At 34.5% G+C, this 21,238-nt stretch overlaps 1 long non-coding RNA gene across 2 annotated transcripts in view; it reads right to left on the bottom strand.

Annotated features, from left to right (window-relative positions):
• Positions 1–9,541: 9,541 nt before the first annotated feature.
• The window catches only part of LOC145270480 (uncharacterized), a 33,084-nt gene continuing 21,387 nt past the window's right edge, over positions 9,542–21,238 (bottom strand). Inside the window, exons 1-3 of one of the 2 annotated variants that reach the window (XR_013865385.1) lie at positions 19,684–20,031; positions 19,376–19,497; positions 9,542–10,280 (exon numbers count right to left, since the gene is read on the bottom strand). This is a non-coding gene — a long non-coding RNA (uncharacterized LOC145270480). Of the gene's footprint in view, positions 10,281–19,375; positions 19,498–19,683; positions 20,032–21,238 lie in introns of those variants that run through there. The other variant, XR_013865386.1, reaches the window with a different exon arrangement.

A 21,238-nucleotide genomic window follows, 5' to 3' on the forward strand; every position in this document is an offset into this window, starting at 1 on the left:
TTTTGACTTTCTCTATTCCTTCCACACCACTCATCCTTCACAGACTCCCTGCCTTCCTTGGATCTTTTATGCCACTCAAAAGCTGATGCTCTATTCATGAAAAATGGTCCAAAACCATATTGAAGCATTCTATATGTTTCCAAAGATATTTTTCCAGTATAAAAAACAGAATGTTATTGCATATCGTTCTTCTAAAGTGTCCTCACGTCTAGATTGCATTTTTGAAATTCACCAGCTGCGATAATAAAGCTTTAGTAGGGTGTAATCCATCATTATTCGTGTCTTGTGGTAGCACGTATAATGTCCTTGTTTTATCATTTTGGTCTAATTTTGCTGGTTCTCTTGCGCACAGACACAATACTGTTAACTCTGTTCGTTTGTTCATGAACACTGCGGGTTATTCCTTGGGGTAGCATTTAATCCAAATCTGTTAAATTTCCTCCCTCATGTAGCATTTCATAAGCCTATGAACTATCGGGTGATTATTTGCTCGAAGCACGATGTGGTATTCTTCTGTAAAGTTTCAAATGCGATGAAATTGATCCGGATATGCTTTCGTCGAGTTGATCGATTGAAAGAGTAATTGGATTACCTACTGTATAATTGACTGGGGAACACTTTGTTCTTTGGATGGAAAAGTGTAGGGAAACAAGCTTCAAGTACCGAAGAGAGAGTAGTCCGAGTATAGGAAGTCCCCGTGAGGAGTATATTTCCTTCCGCACTTGTGTCCACCTGAATTGTTAATTTATGCACCCATTCCAGGTTTCATCGTATTACATGCAATATGACGAATACGACTGATCGAATGGTTACTTTACGTGTTTTAAACTGAATCAAAACATTTTCTGAAAGTCGTCATTTATCTCGTTCTGTCGGTTTATATAAGCTTGATGTGTCAGTGTGAAGTTTGTTCTTGATATTTATCCTAAACTGCCGCTAGATCGTGCCTATCAGCGTCATCTTCAGAAGATCACCTTAAACACCCTTTTCTAGATAATAAAAGGATATAGTCAACTTGCCTGTCTTCGCGGTTACGTTTTACGGCAGTATACCCTTGTTAGAAAAAAATTGAGTTTTTCCACAAAATTTGACATTTTTGTATTGTTTTGCACAATGAAAATTCGCGAAAAGAAAAAACACAAATGCATATATAGCTTACAAGGAACACATCTGAAAAACATTCAGACCAGTTTTATTTAAGGGCAAGTAACTGTTCTTTAAGGAAGAGTAAGTCATGTCATGACACACGCAACCATTGTATCATAATTGTATAAGTATCGGTCATGAAGTTTGGACAAAAAGAAAATAATAAATTGTATCAATGAAATGAAATAGGAAGAAGGTGTCGTTTATGTCATTTTTTGTCATGTTTGTTTCATGTTTTTTTTATAGTGATCACAATTTTTTGTGAGGATATTTTAGTTCTGTTATAAATGAATCGATCGACTCAGCTGTTTGATGAAATCGGACGTCAAATCTTCCTCTCTCGTTCACTGCACTTATGATAGCTGTAAAATGTTTGTGAACCTTTATTTAACCTTTTTTTGAATCTATGTAATTCCTCTGGTGAAGGATTAAAAATGTCGAGTATATCCTCCGCTTTATCACACACGCACAAGATTAATGAGTCGGTTTGCTTCCTTGTTGTTTGTCTAATCTAGACACTGTTCGGTATTTTAAAAATGTTTTTATCATTTTTTTCTTGTTCAGGGTGACCAAAGTTAAACAGTTTCGACTGAGTAATTTCGTTAAATCTTATTCCGAATGGGGTTATAGTGGGATTATTACAAAATTAATGATACCAGTGTTATGTCTTTATGTTTTCCTGTTATGTAGTGTCTGTTCTACACTTGTTGTGTTTGATGATTTTATCCAATTTGTACAGCTGTTGAAGAATATGATCATAATCTCTGGTTTTTAAGATGCTGGTATCACTGGGATCACAAGGTTTGCAGGGAGTTGATTGCAGACTGTTGTGATTATAATTCCAGTAATGAACTATTAGGAAATTTGTGTAATTTTTATGTTTTTGATGATGGAATAGATTTTCTTATAATTCATTTTATTGATCTTTATATAAGGTTGCAGATTTTCTTTAGTTATTTAAAGATATCGTTGTCAATACTGACATTGTATGGCGTTATTCTTCCTAAAATTTGGACGCGTAGGCTACTTGCATTTCCCTATTTGATTGGACATGTTTGTTTGGACATGTTTATTTAATTACTTAACAGAAATAGTTATGCGAACTCTACTTCAATTCTAAAACCAGCGTTGATTTTTTTTTGTCGACCAACACATAATGTTGAATATTATTTGTTCTCAAACTGTGTAACATAACAGAAATATCGTAAAACCAATCATGAAATCTTAAATCTTCAACTTTGAACACCGGAAAAAATGATAGGAAATTATATTTGACAAATGCGCAATTCATTTGTTATCATTATAAAATTAAAAGTTTGTACATTTTTATTTTTCAGAAACTTAGAATTGAAATTAGATAAATTTTATATTTTATTATCAATTATATAAAATATTAAAACATGACTATTATACGAGACAATATTTAAGTCATTGTACAGATTAATATTTATCAGGCATTGTGCAATAATTCCAAAAATAACAAACTCAAAATTTGATAGCGTGTTTATTTGAATATTAAACAAACGTCATCGGCTCGTGGAAATATTTAAGATTATATACGAGAGTACTTGAACATTTATCTATACTATTAAAAAATAGATCACTGTATGCGAGTTCCATCCTCATATGCCCCGAAACGGCTAAGCCTATCTTTTGTAAATTTCACGCAAAGCTAATTTATATGTCTGGCAGTGTTCTTAGATATGCTTTTTTTTACAGAAACTCATTCGATAAATGGTGAGAATTGCAAAAAATCCGATCTTAAAAATAGCTTTTCGTTGTCAAAGATAAAAAGAATAATTTTACGGGAAATATTTTACGTTACACCGGCCAAGGAAGATAATAAAAGTTTATCAAATCATTTCTTCTTAAAAAACAGATTTATTATAATCTGGAGATATAGCCTAGTGTTAGAACATTTCATTACAGATCGAATTATCCTTCGTTCAAGTTCAGGTGTACCTCACCATTTTATTTTTATTTTTTCTTATGAGTTTAATTTACGATGAAAGAAAAAGCACCTCTTAAAATCGCTGCAAATCATTTCTTCATGTGCATATTTTAAAACTAAACAATCAGCATCGTCAAGTCCAAATATCAGCTGACGTGATATTGTAAACAAACACAGACGGAATTTGATGAATGACATTATCATTATTATTTATTTATTTGCGAATTAGTCCATCGGGTGAATCATTCTTTGTAATATATAATAATAAAAAGATGATCGAGTCTGCAATAATAGATATGTATGTATGCAATCTGCATAAATTAAAATATCATGTTTAAGCGTATTGTACAACCGGGCAATGCCGGGCTGCCAGCTAGTATAAATATAACTAAGAGCCAAACAAAACAAGTAAATGTTTGTTCATTAAAGTTAAATTCTTTGTTAAAATTATCTTTAATTTATATTGCTGGAGATGAGGCATCTGTTCGGATGACAGACATTAACCCGCTTTTTAGAGATTCCAACTGAAATATTTTATGTTATTATAACCGTCCTCTTGTGTGAAATATTTTGTATATCTCCTGCACATTTTAAACCAGGAAGGTTTGATTTTATTTCATAGGCCAATTTTCTGTCGTACATAAAAGTTTAGTATATTGTGAGTTTGATTGAGGAGTTTGAATAGAGTTTCTACATTATCCATATTAAGCCATAAAATCATGTGTAATATCTGCTTGCATTTCGGCGTTTAAATTATTTGTAATAATGTGTCACCAGTGTGTCTCTTTGTATGCCTTCTTGAATTTGTTTTTGCTGCAATGGCCGAGGTACGCACTTCACAAATAGAAGGTGTTTTATGCGTGTGTGTCCGTATATGTGTTTGTAATGATGATTTCTGTGAAAATGAAGAGTTACACTCCTCACAATAATACGGTTTTTCCATTTTTTTTTTTCATTTTTCTTAAACTTTTTCTTCTAGGGGATGGGACATCCAACCAGATGTCTTACATTTACCCCTATTTTAGTGAGTCCAACCAAGAGATCTTTTCAGGATTCTAGCCGTCCCTTTCAGTGCAATCGTTTGTATTTCACTTGCACTTGGTTCACCGGATATGCTTGCCATGTACTTTTTAAAGTTCTTTTTCATAAGCCCAGTTGCACCTATGATGACTGGTATAATTGAAACGTCTTTTAATTTCCAATTTCGTTTCATATCATACATAAGTCCTTGATACTTTGTAATCTTTTCCCTCTCAACTCTGTTAAGCCCTGTATCATTGGGTACACTGACCTCTATTACGGTCGCTTTTTTGTTTGCTCTGTCCCAAATCACTATATCTGGTTTAACAGCTGCATTTTCAAGATATGTAGCAGTAGGGATTATGTAGTCATAGTGAATAGTGTAGTTGTCATTCCCAACTGTTCGTTCGGGTATATGTTCCCAGGAGTTTTTACTACACTGAATGTTGTGTTTCTTACATATCTTCCAGTGAAGGTATTTGTTTCTCTCTTTTTGTTTTATTTTACTTCAGTCGAAGTTCTCAGAAATCAAGGGGCCCACGACCTGGGGCTGACACTTGAAGTCTATTTGAGATACATAGATATTCGAATGTTCCATTAAAGTTCTTTATCTCTCAATCACTGAGTTAGTAAAGAAATTGAGAACATAATTTTCCTCTCCCCAATTAACCATTTTTATACATTGTAGTATATCTTTTATGTTGGTCTCATGGTCTTACTGGATTCCAGGACAAGAATTTATCTAGTCTGGTGGAGTATCCAGTTGCGTGCTATTACTTGAGGTAATATCACTTGGAGAAGGTGCACCGTTCCTCGGAAAAGCTGTGGGGTAGCCGTAGTGAGGAGATCTTATTTGGGCTGTGAATACTATGTGATTTTGAATATTTGGTCAGGGTTTACTTCTATGGAAAAGTATCCTCATGCCAGATTGTTCTGACAAACTCCTGTACAGAGAGACCTTAGACACTCGAGGATAGTGTCTAGTAGGCATTCAAGTTTCTCTCCAGTATGTGTTCGTATATGAATGACCAAGTCATGTTTCCTTGGAAAAGAATAGCAACATACTTCACAAGAATAAGGTTTCTCTCTTTTTTTTTTTCATTTTTCTTAAACTTTTTCTTCTAGGGGATGGGACATCCAACCAGATGTCTGACATTTACCTCTATTTTAGTGAGTCCAACCAAGAGATCTTTTCAGGATTCTAGCCGTCCCTTTCAGTGCAATCGTTTGTATTTCACTTGCACTTGGTTCACCGGATATGCTTGCTATGTACTTTTTGAAGTTCTTTTTCATAAGCCCAGTTGCTCCTATGATGACTGGTTTATTTGAAACGTCTTTTAATTTCCAATTTCGTTTCATATCATACGTAAGTCCTTGATACCTTGTTATCTTTTCCCTCTCAACTCTGTTAAGCCCTGTATCATTGGGTACACTGACCTCTATTACGGTCGCTTTTTTGTTTGCTCTGTCCCAAATCACTATATCTGGTTTAACAGCTGCATTTTCAAGATATGTAGCAGTAGGGATTATGTAGTCATAGTGAATAGTGTAGTTGTCATTCCCAACTGTTCGTTCGGGTGTATGTTCCCAGGAGTTTTTACTACACTGAATGTTGAGTTTCTTACATATCTTCCAGTGAAGGTATTTGCAAACTCCGAAAGTAGGACTTTGCAACCAGAAATCAGGTGGCCCACACTCTCAACCTCAGTGCTACAGAACCTGCATTTATTATTGTTGCTTAGACCACACATCTTTTTGAAGGCGTTTGTCATAAGGCCCTGGTCTTGTGCAGCCAATATCAACCTCTCTTGGTCGTAATGGAGGGATCCTCTTTTGAGCCAGTCCAGGGAACCGTCCCTATCAATATATTCTTGGGATAGTTCAGTCGGTAGGTATTTTGCCCGTTTATGGTTGGTCCATTCTTCTGTTTTAACACTATGGAACTGGCTAGTGTATTTTTTCCGACTTTTCTGGGCTATGTCAGTGGCAGGCTTGTTTGGGTTCTCAGTATCATTTGTAAGGCAATCTTTTCCAAAATGAGTGGCAAGTTGTGTTATAGATGTTGTGCTACTTGCTCGATTCTGATAATGGTCTTTAATTTTCATAAGCTTGGGGTTACAGGAACTTATTATGTACTGACCTATGCTGACGATTGTGGCTCTGTGTTGATGATTGACTTCGGAGAGCCCCATACCTCCTTCTCGCCTGGGTAGGTACAAACGAGGCATGCACTGATTTCGATAAATAACTCGGTACAAGGTTAGCATTTTCCTTGTCTTTGTGTCAAGCCAATTTATGTCTTTCTGAGGCCAGTCAATAATGCCAAAACTATATGTTAGTACTGGCATGGCAAGTTGGTTAATTGCCGTAATTTTATTATTGTTTGTGATTTCAGTTTTGCAGATTTTTCTTACCCGGCGTAAATATTCTTGGCTTAGTTTCTCTCTCATCTTTGAATGCTGGATGGACTCATTTTCATCAATGCCGAGGTATTTGTATGTTTCCTGTTCATCCAGTTCTCTGCTTACACTATTTTCATCGTGCTGTATATTTTCAGTAGATACCTTCTTGCCAGCTTTCAGAGTACACATAGCACACTTATCCAGTCCGAGCTTCATTTTGATGTCATTAGAAAAAGTGTGGACAATTTTCAGTAGATTATCTAAATCCTTATCCGAGCTAGCATAAAGCTTAAGATCATCCATGAAAAATAAATGGTTTATTAACTTGGAGGATTCTCTTTGGCGGCTGTAGCTTAGATTATAAGCACCTTGGTAGTTCTTTAGAAGCTTACTTAGAGGATCAATTGACAGGCAAAATAGTAGAGGAGATAAACTGTCTCCTTGGAAGATACCTTTTTTATTCTTATATTTGGGATGGATATCCTTCCCCCGTTATGGTTTAGGGTAATGGATGTTTGCCACTCCTTCATTTGGGCAGCTAAAATTTCTCGTACGGTCGGGTGGATTTTATATAATTCAAGGCATTTTAGTATCCACGAATGGGGTACACTATCAAATGCTTTTTGATAATCTATCCATGCCATATTTAGATTTCTTTTTCTTTTCCTGCAATCTTCCAAAATGGTCTTATTAATGAGCAATTGATCTTTGGTGCCCAGGCAGTTTTTCCTACATCCTGTTTGTCTCTCCTCAAGATAATCACCGGATGAAAGATGGTCATATATGCTGTCAGCTATTAATCCAGTGAACAGCTTGTAAGTCGTGGTTAGGCAGCATATTGGGCGATATTTGCTAGGGTTTTTGGTTTCTGTGCTTTTAACTATTAAGCTTGTATCGCCTTTTAATAGCCATGATGGTGTCGCTTCATAAGCTTTCAACATTCTGGTGAAACATCTGCTATAATGATCATGCAATGCTGTTAGCTGTTTTAACCAGAAGTTAGATATGTTGTCGATGCCAGGTTTCTTGTGATTTGAAGCTCGTGCCAGCTTTGATCTTATTTTATCTGGCGTTATTTCTGGCTCTGGCATTTCTCTTATTTTTGTTTGCATTGATAATATCCCTGATCCACTGGGCCTCTTCGTTATGTACTTCCTCTTTTTCAAATAAGGGTCTCCAGTAATCGTCTAATTCCTGTTTACATGGGGGATCTTGGATTTTAATTTCCTCTCTTATTAGATTCCTGTAGAAAGTTCTGGGATTGTTTACAAAAAGCTTATTCTGTGTCTTTGCATGAATCTTTGCCATGCGATGTTTAATTCTTTGGGCAATGGCTGGTATTTTGCCTGCCAGTTCCTTTACTATGCTTCTGATATTTTTACAATTTGTTTTAAATTTCGCACAGATTCTTTTGACGATGTTTCTGAGTCTACCTTCCACTGTGGGATTATTCATGAACTGCTTTAATTGGCTAAGTTCCTTTCTACAGGTGTTTATTTTTTTTATCAGCTTGGCTTTCCATTTTGGTGTTGCTTTGGTTACATTAGGTATTTTATTTCTATTTTTGTGTTTATTCAGAGGAAGTATTTTGTTGCTAATGTACAGCCCAGCTGCATATGTGATGTTATTTAGCTGCCTGGGGTCTATTTCTTCTGGAACAAGCCTTATAAGAGCAATATTGACTTTGATGATCAATGACAAAGAATCTTGAGGCTTGTATTTTAGGTAACCTAGGCCTTTCTTCCATGCTCATATTGTTGACTTTTTCTATTGTGTTACAGAGTTCCTCTTCTATTTCCAATTGCTCATCATCTGGTTCTGGAAGCAAAACACAAGGTGGAGGTTTTCCTGGTGAAGGAGTTATTTCACACGTTGATGGAAATGCAGATGTGTTACCTGCTTTATAGTGAGAGTGAGCTGGTGTAGAGGATTCTGTAGGCATTTGAGTTCCTGATATAGAGTGGTGCACTTCTGTTGGACTTTGTGCTGTAAGGGTTATCTGTTGGGTAGCTACCGACAACTGTTGCACTGATCTAAGGTGGTGGTGTTGCAGGCTCACATTTGCAGTGTCATCAAATTTGGTGGGATACAGAATAGGTTTCTCTAGTGGGTTAGCCTGTGTGCTTATTAGGACTGTTATTTCATCTCTCATGTATTTTAGTTCTTCCTCATTAAACACTCGTTCTTTTAAAATATTATATTTTTGAGAGGTTAAATTACTCCGTGGGACATTCTTCTTCCATGGACAGAAATAGAAGAAGATTTCCCTCCAGGTTTCTGTCCTTTGCTTTTGTTTTACACATTTGCTCTTGGCATATTCAATGGCCCAAATTAAAGTCCACTTTTCATCCTTACTCCATCTGGACTTTAGTCTTTTTTCAGTCTCCTCTTCCTGAATAGGGAGGTAATCATATTCAGCATCTTTTAGGGCTTTATGCTTTATATTATTTTCGTCTTCTTCTGTTATGTATCTCGTCATTTGTGATACAAGGGATCGCAGTTTTTCAACTGTTGTCTGCTTTTTGTCTTCAGGGAGGTCAGAATTCTTGATTTTCTCTTGTAGGATCTCATTCGACGTTCTGCTCCATTTTTCAAACTTTGAATAATGGTAGCAATATAATAATACCTTCTTTTGTGCAACTGTCCAGGGTTGGGTTTTTAGGCCTCTTCTGTTTCCTTTTCTTGTAGTTGCACATGATGGTTTGGGGCCAGGATCTAATTCACGATCTGTTGGCTGATCCAAGTGGACCTCTGTTATGGTAGTGCCATTATCTGAGGTAAGAGGGTTCACACCTTCAAATACCTTTTCTCGTCTGGTGTGTGAACGAGGTAAGGGACCCTTTTTATCCTGGGCGACGGCCAGCCAGTATGTATTATTTTTGGTATTCATTTTCATTTTATTTCCTCATTGTCAGCGGCTTTTGATTTAATATTAAAAGCTACCCCCTATAAATAGAGGGGTTTCCCCTATCCGCAACCTGGGGACGCTCTGTATGGCTTGAGGATACAGCACAACAGTATGTGCCCGCATGTGTTTTGTTAAATAATCTTCTCTTGCAAACGTAGAACGACACACTTCACATTCAAAAGTTCTTTTTTCGTCAGTGTGTGTCCGCATGTGTGTTGTTAAAGTAAATTTTCTTGCAAAGGCAGAATGGCACACTTCACATTCCAAAGGTTTAATGTGTGTCCGCATGTGTTTTGTTAAAGCACTTTTTCTTGCAAAGGCAGAATGGCACACTTCACATTCAAAAGGTTTAATGTGTGTCTGCATGTGTGTTGTTAAATCACTTTTTCTTGCAAACGCAGAATGGCACACTTCACATTCAAAAGGTTTAGTGTGTGTCCGCATGTGTCCCGTTAAATACTTTTTTCTTGCAAACGCGGAATGACACACTTTACAAACAAAAGGTTTTTCAATTCCGTGTGCCCTGTTACGCCTTCTTAAAGCAATCAGATTTACTGAATTACACTTTTCACGTGGATAATGACTTACGTCAGTGTTTGTCGGCATGTCCATATTTTTAATATATTTTTATAAATGTTTTAAACTATACAAATTGTGATTTTCTTGTATTTGTTGACGTATGACAATTATTCAAATGATGAGGTATACACCTCTGAATCGTAAGTTTCTATCCGTGGTTTATTTGTATTTTTTGTCAAATATCTTCTTCAGAAAAATATTTTTCTCCTTAAAAACAAAGACACCGTTTTATTCAGTAGATATTTTTTTAAATCCTTTTTTTTCATCCATGAACCTGTGAATAAAAAGGAGTTTTGTTGATGAAAAATATTACAAATGTACGTTTTTTCAATATTTTTAAACATTTATTAAATTTATTAATTTATACAAAAAAAAACTGATTTTAATAATTTTATGAACTTGTAAGACTGTAATTGTTTGCACTTTCGTGGCCTTAGGGTCAGGATCAAATTGTAGTATCTGTTCTTCAGATGCTAAACTTCAATTTCTTGTTCTGTTAGCGGAGGAGAAATCATTCACGACTGAGACAATTTTTATTTTTTGTTTCTTTTCTCCACATTAAAAAAACGACCCTGTTATCTAACTGTCCCGTGGGGATGCATTGTAAATAGGACTATAATTGTTTACAGTTAATATAAATGTATTTTAATCGATACATTTTATACAAATGTTAAATTTTATCCTATTTTTACTTATTATCACCTACTTTGAAAATTGAACTTTTAACTTGCAGACAAATAAGGGAATACATTACATTAAGAATATATTAAGTTTTTTTTTTAATTAAAAGAAACAATATATACATTTTAAAGCAAATGATGACCCTTAAATACATTCGTAATTTTTTTGTTTTGTATTTTTTAGATGATCACGTGTGTAAACTATGAAAACCTTGTATAATTACTTCAATATTTAGAAGAAAGTACCTGTTTCGCACGTGAACATTGCGTAAAATTAACATATTTTCGGTCGACTGCCAAAGCAAATAGTGATTTGTGTGCATTTAAAAAGAATTGATTTTTAAGAGAGAAATTTTATGTACGCTTCTTGGGATTCGGTAGAAAGTAGTGTGGGGACGATTAATCGGAGTCTAAAAAGCGAATCGGAAAAATCGGAACTTTAAGATATTGAAATCTGTAGCGGAAAACTAATTTACGATTCCGAAGCAGTTTTCTTTAAAAATAAAAGTGTTAAACTTAATTTGACATTGTTGGCACTGAAGATAAAATGATGAACATTGGTTTTAAGTACCTAGTGATATTAAAATCTATATTCATAATAACATAAAACACGATGTAAATTTATTTTACTTGTGCAAAACAAAAAAATATATATATGTTGGCTTTTTTCCCGGTCATAGACAAACCAAACAAAAAAAGCTTTAATGAATTAATGAACTTCGAGGTTTTTCACTTCCACGTTTGAAAATTTTGGCGCCAACTTTACTTTGATTTCGGCATCTGTCTGTTAGTAGTGTTTACTTGTCATAAAAAGTATTCGATATGCTGATAAAAGTACATAAACTTAAATCAAGTAATGAATGATTCATGATTGTAAATGAAGCAATTTTATCAGTTAAGTTTATAGTCTTTCCGCCGATAACAATGACGCAAATATACAGATGGAGACTGAAAATTTGTCTGACAACAAAAATGTAAGTGCGTATTTTTTTTAAATTGAAAATATATTTTATTAATGTTTTTCTTATATTTCGTTTCATATTTAACTTTATTTTCATGAAAATATAAACGTTAATTGCGTATTTTTTTAATTGAAAACATTTTAACACGTTTTTCTTATTTTTCCTTTTATATTTAACTGTTATATTTTCAGAAAAATATAAACGTTAAGTGGATTATTTTACTACATAAAATATTATTGTTGTAATCGTATATGAAAGTCTTCAAAAAATCCTTCTAATCAAAAGTGAAATTACGTATGAACACCCTGAAAATTTGTCGTGGAAGAAAACACAAATTCTTTTCGATTTAGAGTTTCACTTCTTTTCTTTCTTTTTTTTTTTACATAGGATTAACCACTTATCAAGGCCCGAAGACCACTCAGGAATAAGGTTTATTGCGTGTACATTAATCAATGAGATAGTATTGCAGTAATCATTAGTATTAGGGGTTTTGATAGAGTGTCTTACTTAAGGAGGCGGTTGTCAGGAGTTTGTTTATGTTGGACTTGAAGACGTTCAAGTTGTAGTCAAATGGGAAACAGGCAAGCGGCAGAGAGTTCCACTGGCGTGCAGTTATAAGGAAGAAGCTTTGCTCATGGAATCTACGTTTGGATTAGGCACAGATACAGAGTGGGGAAAAGTATTGACAGTAGTTTCAGGCAGACGGGTGTTTCTCGTGAAAGATTGGCGAGGGGGACGAGGGATTGGAGCTCAGACGAGCACCTGCCATGGAAATAACGATAAAACAAAGACAAGCTCGCAACGTCTCTTCCATGGGAGAGAGGTTGCAGGGAAGAGAAAAGGGCATCTCACACTAACCCAGGAAGTCTATTTTGTACTCTGTCAAGGCAGGATAAGCTGTTTTAGCAGCTCCTGCCCAGATTTGGTAGCAGTACTCAATCCTTGGACGTAGTTAGCTTTTATACAGATAGAGAATTGCATCAGTAGTGAGATATCTCCTGGATCGGTAGAAGGATCCCACAATTTTCCCAGTGTCCCGGCAACAGATTTGATGTACGTGTTCCATTTCAGATCAGGAGTAAAGGTCAAACCCAGAAGCTTGTCAAAACATGGAGCCTCCCCAAGACGAGAGCCATCTATTTCAATTGATGCCAGATGGGGATCAGAGCGTTGATGATGTAAAGATAGAAGCTTGGTTTTGGATGCATTAAAAGTGACCAGCCACCTCTTCCCCACTGTACCACGCGCTCAAAATTAGAGGAGAAAGAATTAGAGAGAACTTTGTAATTTACGGCCTTTGATGTGTTGCCATAGATGGCCGTTTCATCAGCATAGATGTCAACGAATGATTTTAAGTATGTGTTTTGGGAGATCATTGATGTAGATCAGGAAGAGAGTTGGGCCCAGGGTGAACCCCTGGAGGACTCTAGCATTAATACTGTGGGCCTCTGATTTCTGCCCATCAACCACTACCCTTATGAGCCTTATCAGAGAGAAATGATTTAATGATTGAGAAAACATTTCCAGTAATACCGTAGCTGAAAATCTTGTGAAGTAGGCCCTTATGCCATACCTTATCGAAGGCCTTCGATATGTCAAGAGCAATTGCCCTGGAAAGGAAACCTTTGTCAAGAGATTCACTAATCCGATTTGATATAACCATTAGCATATCTGCTGTAGATATTGCAGAGCGGAGACTATATTGCATGTCACTAAGAAGGTTGTTTCTGTTGAGGTGGTTGACTACTGCTTTATTCAATATGGATTCCAACAACTTACTCATGACACACAGGAGACTTATTGGTCTGTACTGAGAGGGAGATGACTTTTCACCCGAATTCTTAAATACAGGCCATACTGATGAGATTTTCCAGGGTGTTGGAGAGCACTTCTCCTGAAGGAAACACTTAAACAGTTTGTAAGTATGGGGGCAAGTTCTGGTTGGAGCTTTTTCAGCACTATAACTGGAATGCCGTAAGGGCCAGTTGCTTACTGGAATCAATGTTCTTGATTAACTTGGCGACCTCACGCACAGATATCTGTATGTTCCATAGCGTGTTGTCTGTTATAGGAGGAAATACAGGGAGTTGATGGCCATTGTCGCATAGGGTAGAAGTAGCTGCAAAGTTCTTGGCAAATTGTCTGGCCTTGTCTGATGCTGACGAGATGACCTCAGGTCCATTGATGATAGTTGGGATAGAACGCACGCTTCTGTTCAAGATCCTGTTTGCTATTTGCCAGAACTGGTGGGAACCAAGCCGCTGCTCAGCTACTTTGGATTTAACAGACTGACCATATAGCTCTCTTGCATGTTTTATTAATCTTTTACAGTGGTTACTGGCAGTCCTTAAAGCAGCTTTAGTCTTAGTACATCTATTACGTTGGTAGCTATGGAAAAAGTGATTTCTGTGCGCGATGGCAGCAGCACATTCAGGGGAGAACCATGGCTGGCTGTTGAGTTTTTGTTGGAATTTTTTGCTGGTATGAATCGGTCTATGCCTACAATTAACTATTCGGTCAGGTCTCATACTATAGAGGACACATCCTTTTTAAACATGGAATGCAGAGGTAGGTCAGATATGAATGTACGGAAGCTATCCCAGTCAGCCATAGAGTATCGATATACAGTACGATGGAGAGGTACGTCTGAAGAAAAATATTTTTTTCTTTTTTAAAAAACAGTAATGAAATTAAATTAATTTTACGAGTTCAGTATTTTTCAATTTTTAAACTTTAAAAATCTATCAATTTTTCTATTGATTATATTTTTACGATATTTTCAGGGTCAATGTGAAATTTTATGCTCTTTTCAATAAACCTAATATAATATTTTAGACAAACTTTTTTTAAACTTCACGCCCTCCCCATTTTGAAATGTCTATTAAAAAGTAAATAATTAATTTTCTCACCAAAGTTTTATATATCACAAATTGTAGAGAAAAGATCAATTAATAATATATTCAAATTTAAAACAAAAAAGAAGTGTTTTTTTTAGAAATTTACCTGTAAAGTCCGAAGTTGAAAAATCTTTTTTTTTTTTTAAAGAAACCTTGGTCCTTGCTCCTTTAATTGAAAAAAAATTAGGGTTTGAATTTCATTTTTCCAGTAGTTATAAGCTTGGAAAGACAGGTGGGTGGGTCGAATTATTCAATATTTTTCACAAAGTTTCTGACACACCTAGAGTTTCACATATAAATTTAACGTAAGAGATGACCCGATTTCTGAGCTATTCTAATCTTTTAGGGCAGTTTTCTGGATATTTGGGGGGGGGGCGGTAAGGTCACTATTAACTTTTTAAAATGATTGAATGTGATTTTACCATCATTCCAGTCAGACTTGGAGTTAGCGGTAAAGAATGAAATTCATAGAAGAAACTCAACCCCCCTAGTCCAAATTCTAATATTTTTTCCGTTTTTTTTTTGTTTTTTTTTTTTTAGAATGTCCAGTCACACATAATCACCTAAAAAGTAGAAACTCATTTTAGAATGCAATTATTTAGTTACGGGAGTTGTAGCGGTTCCCGGAAAACTCGTCCATTTTTGCCGTTCCATTATTGAATAAATATCGATTGAAAACATATTTATGAACGTTCTTACAAGAGATTGTTTTTAAAAGAGTACACACCGCAAACTATTTTTTAAAATTTGTTTACCGTTTTAAAAAAGAAAAAAATGAGTTTTCTAAGTGTTCGTTATCTATCTAGCTTCCCATCTTTTAGTGGTTTCATTTATTTTAAAGCGTTTATTGTTAAAAACAAGTGTCGAGTGTTACGCGAGAACAAAAAAAAAATGTCCGCCGTGAGAGGATGGCATCTTGGGAGTTTCGATAATAGCACAAAAATTGAAGGGTTTGTATTACTACACACAGATATCAAAAAGTTTTTAAAAATATAGCAATTAAATATTAGCAAAAGACAAGAAAAATTAATTCTCTACCTAACTGCGTAAATTTTTAGAATTTTTTTATTTCATGTAAAATGTTTATTCGGTTCGAAAAAAGAGAATAAAAAAACTGGCCACGATGTTTTTGAATGCTCAATAATCACTTCAAAATAAGAAATAAAACTAAATGATGGTAAAACCCCACCCAATAAATATTACAATGACATTTATTAGGTCGTTTTCTACTACAATTTTGATAACTTTTTCGAATCCATATATTAAAATGGACCCGAAATATGTTACACATTTCAAAAACAAAAAAAAATTGTTAACCAGTTTTTTTAGAAAATATCCATTGATGTCAGCCTATTGCTACGAATTGTTAATAGGGCATGTAAGCGAGAAAAAGCTAAGTAGAAATCAAGGAGACATTTGCTACAAGAGAACCGTATGTTTTAAAATAAATATTTATACTCATTTATTTGTTGTTATTTGTCTGTGTTACAGACCGATCGACTGTGTATGTTTTTCAGGTAAATGTTACAACAGAACACCGATCACTCTAATTTATTTGTTGTTTTAGAGGCATTCGAGGTCGCTGACAACGGATCTGATAATCAAACCCGTCGCAAATTTACCGTTTGCATGGTATGAACCCCCTGACCCTGGGACTATCTTCGCCATTTCGCCGCCTTCAGTAATTATTTTCTTATAGTGAAAAGAATCTTTAGCAGACATTTGAAATAAGAAAGTTTAAAAAAAATGTGGTTCATTTGTATGCGTGTGTGTGTGTGTGTGTGTGTGTGTGTGTGTGTGTGTGTGTGTGTGTTACAAAGTTTTTGATACTTTTTAATTGATCTAAACAAAAATTAAGTTTTCATAAGCGGTTTGCTAAAAACATGTTTTTCGTTCTGTTTTTTTGGGGGGGATAAGGGCGGAGTAGTGGTGGCGGCCTCGGTCTCCCCAATGTAAACAGAATTTTTGTGAAATGTTAAACGGTATTCTACTCGGAAAAACGGTATATTAGACTGCAGAAGCACCTGTTAAACCACATAAGTTATTTAATTGAATACCGCCCCCCTTCAAAAAGGAGGGAAGACATCGCCTGTTAAACTACACAAGTTATATAATTCAATACAACCCACTCACTTCCCCCTCCAAAAAAGTGTTTTTGTAAACTCGTGAAAACTTTTTTTTAGATCAATTAAAAAGCATTAAAAACTACATAACACACCAAAAAATGAATCATATCTTTTTGAAAACATATTTCAAAATGTTCGCTAAAGATTCCTCCGCGACGTGATAAGTCAATTCTACGCGAGTGCGCACGAATCATGTAAGAAAACACTACTGAAGGCAGTGAAATGGCGTAAAATAGTTCCAGGATCCTGGGGTCATACCATACAAACGGTAAATCTGTGACATTTTTGATCATCAGATTCGTGGTTAGCGACCTGGAATACCCCCCCCCCCCGAAAAAAACAAAAAAAAAAAAAAACAAATTAGAGTGGTCGGTGTTCTGTTGTAGCGTAAGGTAACATTTACCACTTTTGGAAGTCCCCCCTCAAAAAAAAAAAAAAAAAAAAAAAAAAGTAAATTAATGTCGGCATCCAATTTAGAATTAATTCTAAGTATAATTTCCGATAATTTGAACTATTTAAATTTAATACGGTCAGTGAGCAAAACTTTGTTTCATCTGATCGTAACTTTATTTATTATTAGGAGCAAAGTGTAGTATCTGTTCTGATACTACAGTTCACCTTTTCTGTCCTCGATCAGTGGAGGAGAAATCCCTCTTTACTGAGAATTTTTATTTTGGTTCTCATCCACAGTGTCTCCACACACACACACACACACACACACACACACACACACACACACGACCTTGTGTCTTACTCTTCCCTCGTGGAGAGGCAAGTGAATAGGAACATGAAAATATTAAAAACTGAAAGAGGAAAAGTTATATTTGCTTAGACTTTTTTTTTAACTAAGCATAAAACCAACAAAAAAAATGTAAAGAATCATTAAGAAAAAACGAATCAATAAAGAAATTTAATGTAAACTCTATTACCTTTTATCAAGAATTTTTTTAATTAAATTTTTTGTTGTTGTTTAACGTTTTGTTTTTTGAGAGATCTACTTTTTAAAGTCTCCCCTCCCTAAATTATATTTAAAAATATTAACATTTATTTGCATTTGGGGGGGGGGGGCTCTTTTTGAAACTAAATCTCCCTTAGTATTTTCTTTAATTCTCTATTTTGGAGTGATTATCAAGACCCCTAAGATGTGATACCCTCATGTCAGACATTATTTCTCGTTCTCACGCAACACTCCACGCTAATTGTCTGTTTATGTTTTACTGAATAAACGCTTGAAAATAAATTAAACCACTAACAACAAGCTAGGAAGAAAAATCGATTTTGCTCCTTTTAAAAACAGTAAATATATCTAAATATTTACAAAAATATTATGCAGTCTGTAGTCTCGTTTTTTAACTGAATAAACGTTTTAAAGTAAGTGAAACCACTAACAACTTACCCAGTTAGGTAGAAAACGATTTTGTCTTTTTAAAATAAAACAGTAAACAATTGATTTTATTTAATTATTTGGACTATTATCATAATCTTCCAGTCGTTTTTCTACGACGTTTCGGCAAATTATACCTCTGGCCTTCGTCAGGTTAACCGCAACGGGATAGGAATGCCAAATCCTGTTGCAGGCCAGAGGTATAATTGGCCGAAACGTCGTAGAAAAACAAGTAGAAGATAAGGATAATAGTCCAAATAATTAAATAAAATCAATTATACAAATTTACTCATCTCCAAAATAATTTATAAATAAATAAATAATTCAAGAATATAACAGTAAAACAAGTAAAAATATTTTTTCTAATACTATGTGTGGGAATAGTTTCTTTTAAAAACAATATATCCTTCAATAACAGCCTTTAAATGTGTTTTCCATCGATATTTATTCAGTCAATGACGAGTTTTCCATTGGCGAGTTTCCCCATGGCACCGTATTTTGTATAGAAATGATGGGTGAAAAAAAATGAACATGTCTCTCATTTATAGATTTTGTTTCACAAATTTATTCAAGACAAGAAAAAAAACTGTCGCAAAGGAATTGTTAGTTGAATTTTATATACGAAATTTTGTATAATATATTTATATCTTAAAATCATTGTTCTCTGAAATACATATTACAATATCGAAACATTAAAACAAACTTCAATCGACGCCATTTAATGAAATCATTCGATAGCGACGGCGCTGGTCTCGTATGCTATAGTTGGGTTTTCTTCGGCTGCTTTTGTTATTAGAATCGGAATCGTAAGGAATCGGAAAATTAGAACGGAATCGGTAATTGTATCGGAATCGGGAAATAAATTAGAATCGTCCCATCCTTAGTAAAAAGACAAGCGTACGTTTACATTGCTACAAACCCTAAGTCTGGATGGCACCCAAATAAAATAAGTCTCTTAACAAAAATCAGAACATCATCACCCTCTATATTTAAAAATAAGTATTTACTGTTTTAATAAAAGAAAAGAAATTTGGACGAACTAAACTTCATCCTCCGTATGTTTTAAATAAGGACTAAAACATAAATTAATACAAAACAATAAAATATACAACGTTTTCGTAAGATTTTTTCATGTTGTACATTTTTTACAACGAAACATTTTTTAAATACATTTTGTTAAAAAGTAAAATTAACCGAAGAGAAATATTTTGAAAATTTAATAAAATCATAACAAATTAGAGAATAACATGTGATAATTTGGAAAGGTTTAAAAAACATATTTACAAAATATTAAATTAATTAAAATAATATTATACTTACTTTTATCCAATCTTATTTCGATTTGCTTGTGGGATGGAGACTCCGCCGGTTTTGCTTGCTGCGAATGACATGATTAAGTGAATATCGTGGAGTTTATATTGGAATAGTTGGCGCATGCCCAACTGGTCAAAAAAAAAAAAAAAAAAAAGACATGTTTAAATATTAAGGAAAATCATTTATAATTATTTTCCACTGAGAAAGTTGCATGTAAACCAAATTAACAAAATGGCTGCAAGATATTAAAAAAGAACAGAGTAACCAGTAAAAAGTTGACAGTTGAACGATTGTATAAAAGACAATATACCGACCTGTATATATTTAATGTTCAGAAACCATTTAAAGTTTCTAGTCTTTTTTTTTATCATTTCGAAATTTTGCCTAATATCATGCTTTCCTGAACGATTTTAATTTTCTGTCACAAATTTATTTTTCCTTTGTTCCAATGTTTCTTATTAATTCACGTGCCCCATTTTTACGTGTGCAATTTGTAAGGTGCACCCTTATGTCACGTCAATAGTTTTAAGTTTCAATAATTATTACGAGGGTCGATCCAATAATAAAGCAAGCGACCTTTTTTGTTCCAAACTTCCATGGCAAGTGCTTCTCTGAGCTCCAATCACTGGTACCCTCTCGCCAATCTTTCACGAAAAACACCCGTCTAGCTGAAACCACTGTCAAAAATTTTCCCCACTCTCTATCTGTGCCCAAACCAAAACGTAGATTCCATGAACAAAGTTTCTTTCTTAGAAGTGCACGCCTGTGGAACTCTCTTCCTTTTGCCTGTTTCCCGCCTGACTACAACTTGGATGTTATCAAGTACAACATAAACAAATTCCTGATGAACCGCCCCCTTAAGTAAGACACTATCAAATCTCAACACTAACGTACTGTACACGCAATAACTCTTATCCGCGAGTGACTTTCGGGTGTTGGTAAGTGGTGACCACCTTAAAAAAACAAAAAAACTTTTTTCTTCATAGTCACTATCATTCGAAATGTAGTTCTGCTTCCTGCTCACCTCTATCCCATTTATCTTTCTTAGAGTCTTTCGCCGTCGAGGTGAGAAAATAATTCAAATGGTGTGAACTTTAATAATATTTATACATGCTAAGTTTGTGAAACAATTTTAAACTAAGTAACCCTAGGTTTTAACTAACACACAAGCCCGCCATAAATCCATATTTTGTATGAAAAAAAAAACCCCAAAGGATTAAATAAATTAGATTTGAACAAAACTAATACATTTTTTTTATTTCGATTGATTTTTTTAAATAAAATAAAATTATTACATATCACAGAGTTATAAAAAGATTAAATGAATTTTATGTTACTAACAAATTAAAGACAAAATAAATCGTACATTTTATTAGTACGACGCCATTTGCATTTTTCAAATTCAATTGAAATGATATAAAGTTTTACATAAAAAATTCATTAAGCAAGAACATAGAGACAAGCATTTTAAACATTAAATTTTGTTAAAAAAAAGGGGGGGATAAGATTATGTATTAGTTTGCAGTGTGTTCCCTGACCTTCGTAGGGCCATTGTTGTACGCACAAGCTCGAGTGTACTTCTGTTGCGTGCTTATTCATTCAACAGTGCCCACCATATATAACGAAAGGAATTACATTCCTTAATATCTCGAAAACTGTTTGTTTGCGGAAAACTTAAATGCGATATTTGTTTTCAGCATACCCGAAAACCGGTAAAAGCTGTCATTTTAAAGGGGATTTTTACGGTGGAAAATAAGTAAAATAAAATTACCGATATATATATATATATATATATATATATATATATATATATATATATATATATATATGGAATAACTACCGTGATAGCACCAGGTAGCCGGAGTCCAG

Source organism: Euprymna scolopes, chromosome 46, assembly GCF_053919585.1.
Source record: "Euprymna scolopes isolate OS-2025 chromosome 46, ASM5391958v1, whole genome shotgun sequence".
NCBI classification, from domain to species: Eukaryota; Metazoa; Mollusca; class Cephalopoda; order Sepiida; family Sepiolidae; genus Euprymna; species Euprymna scolopes.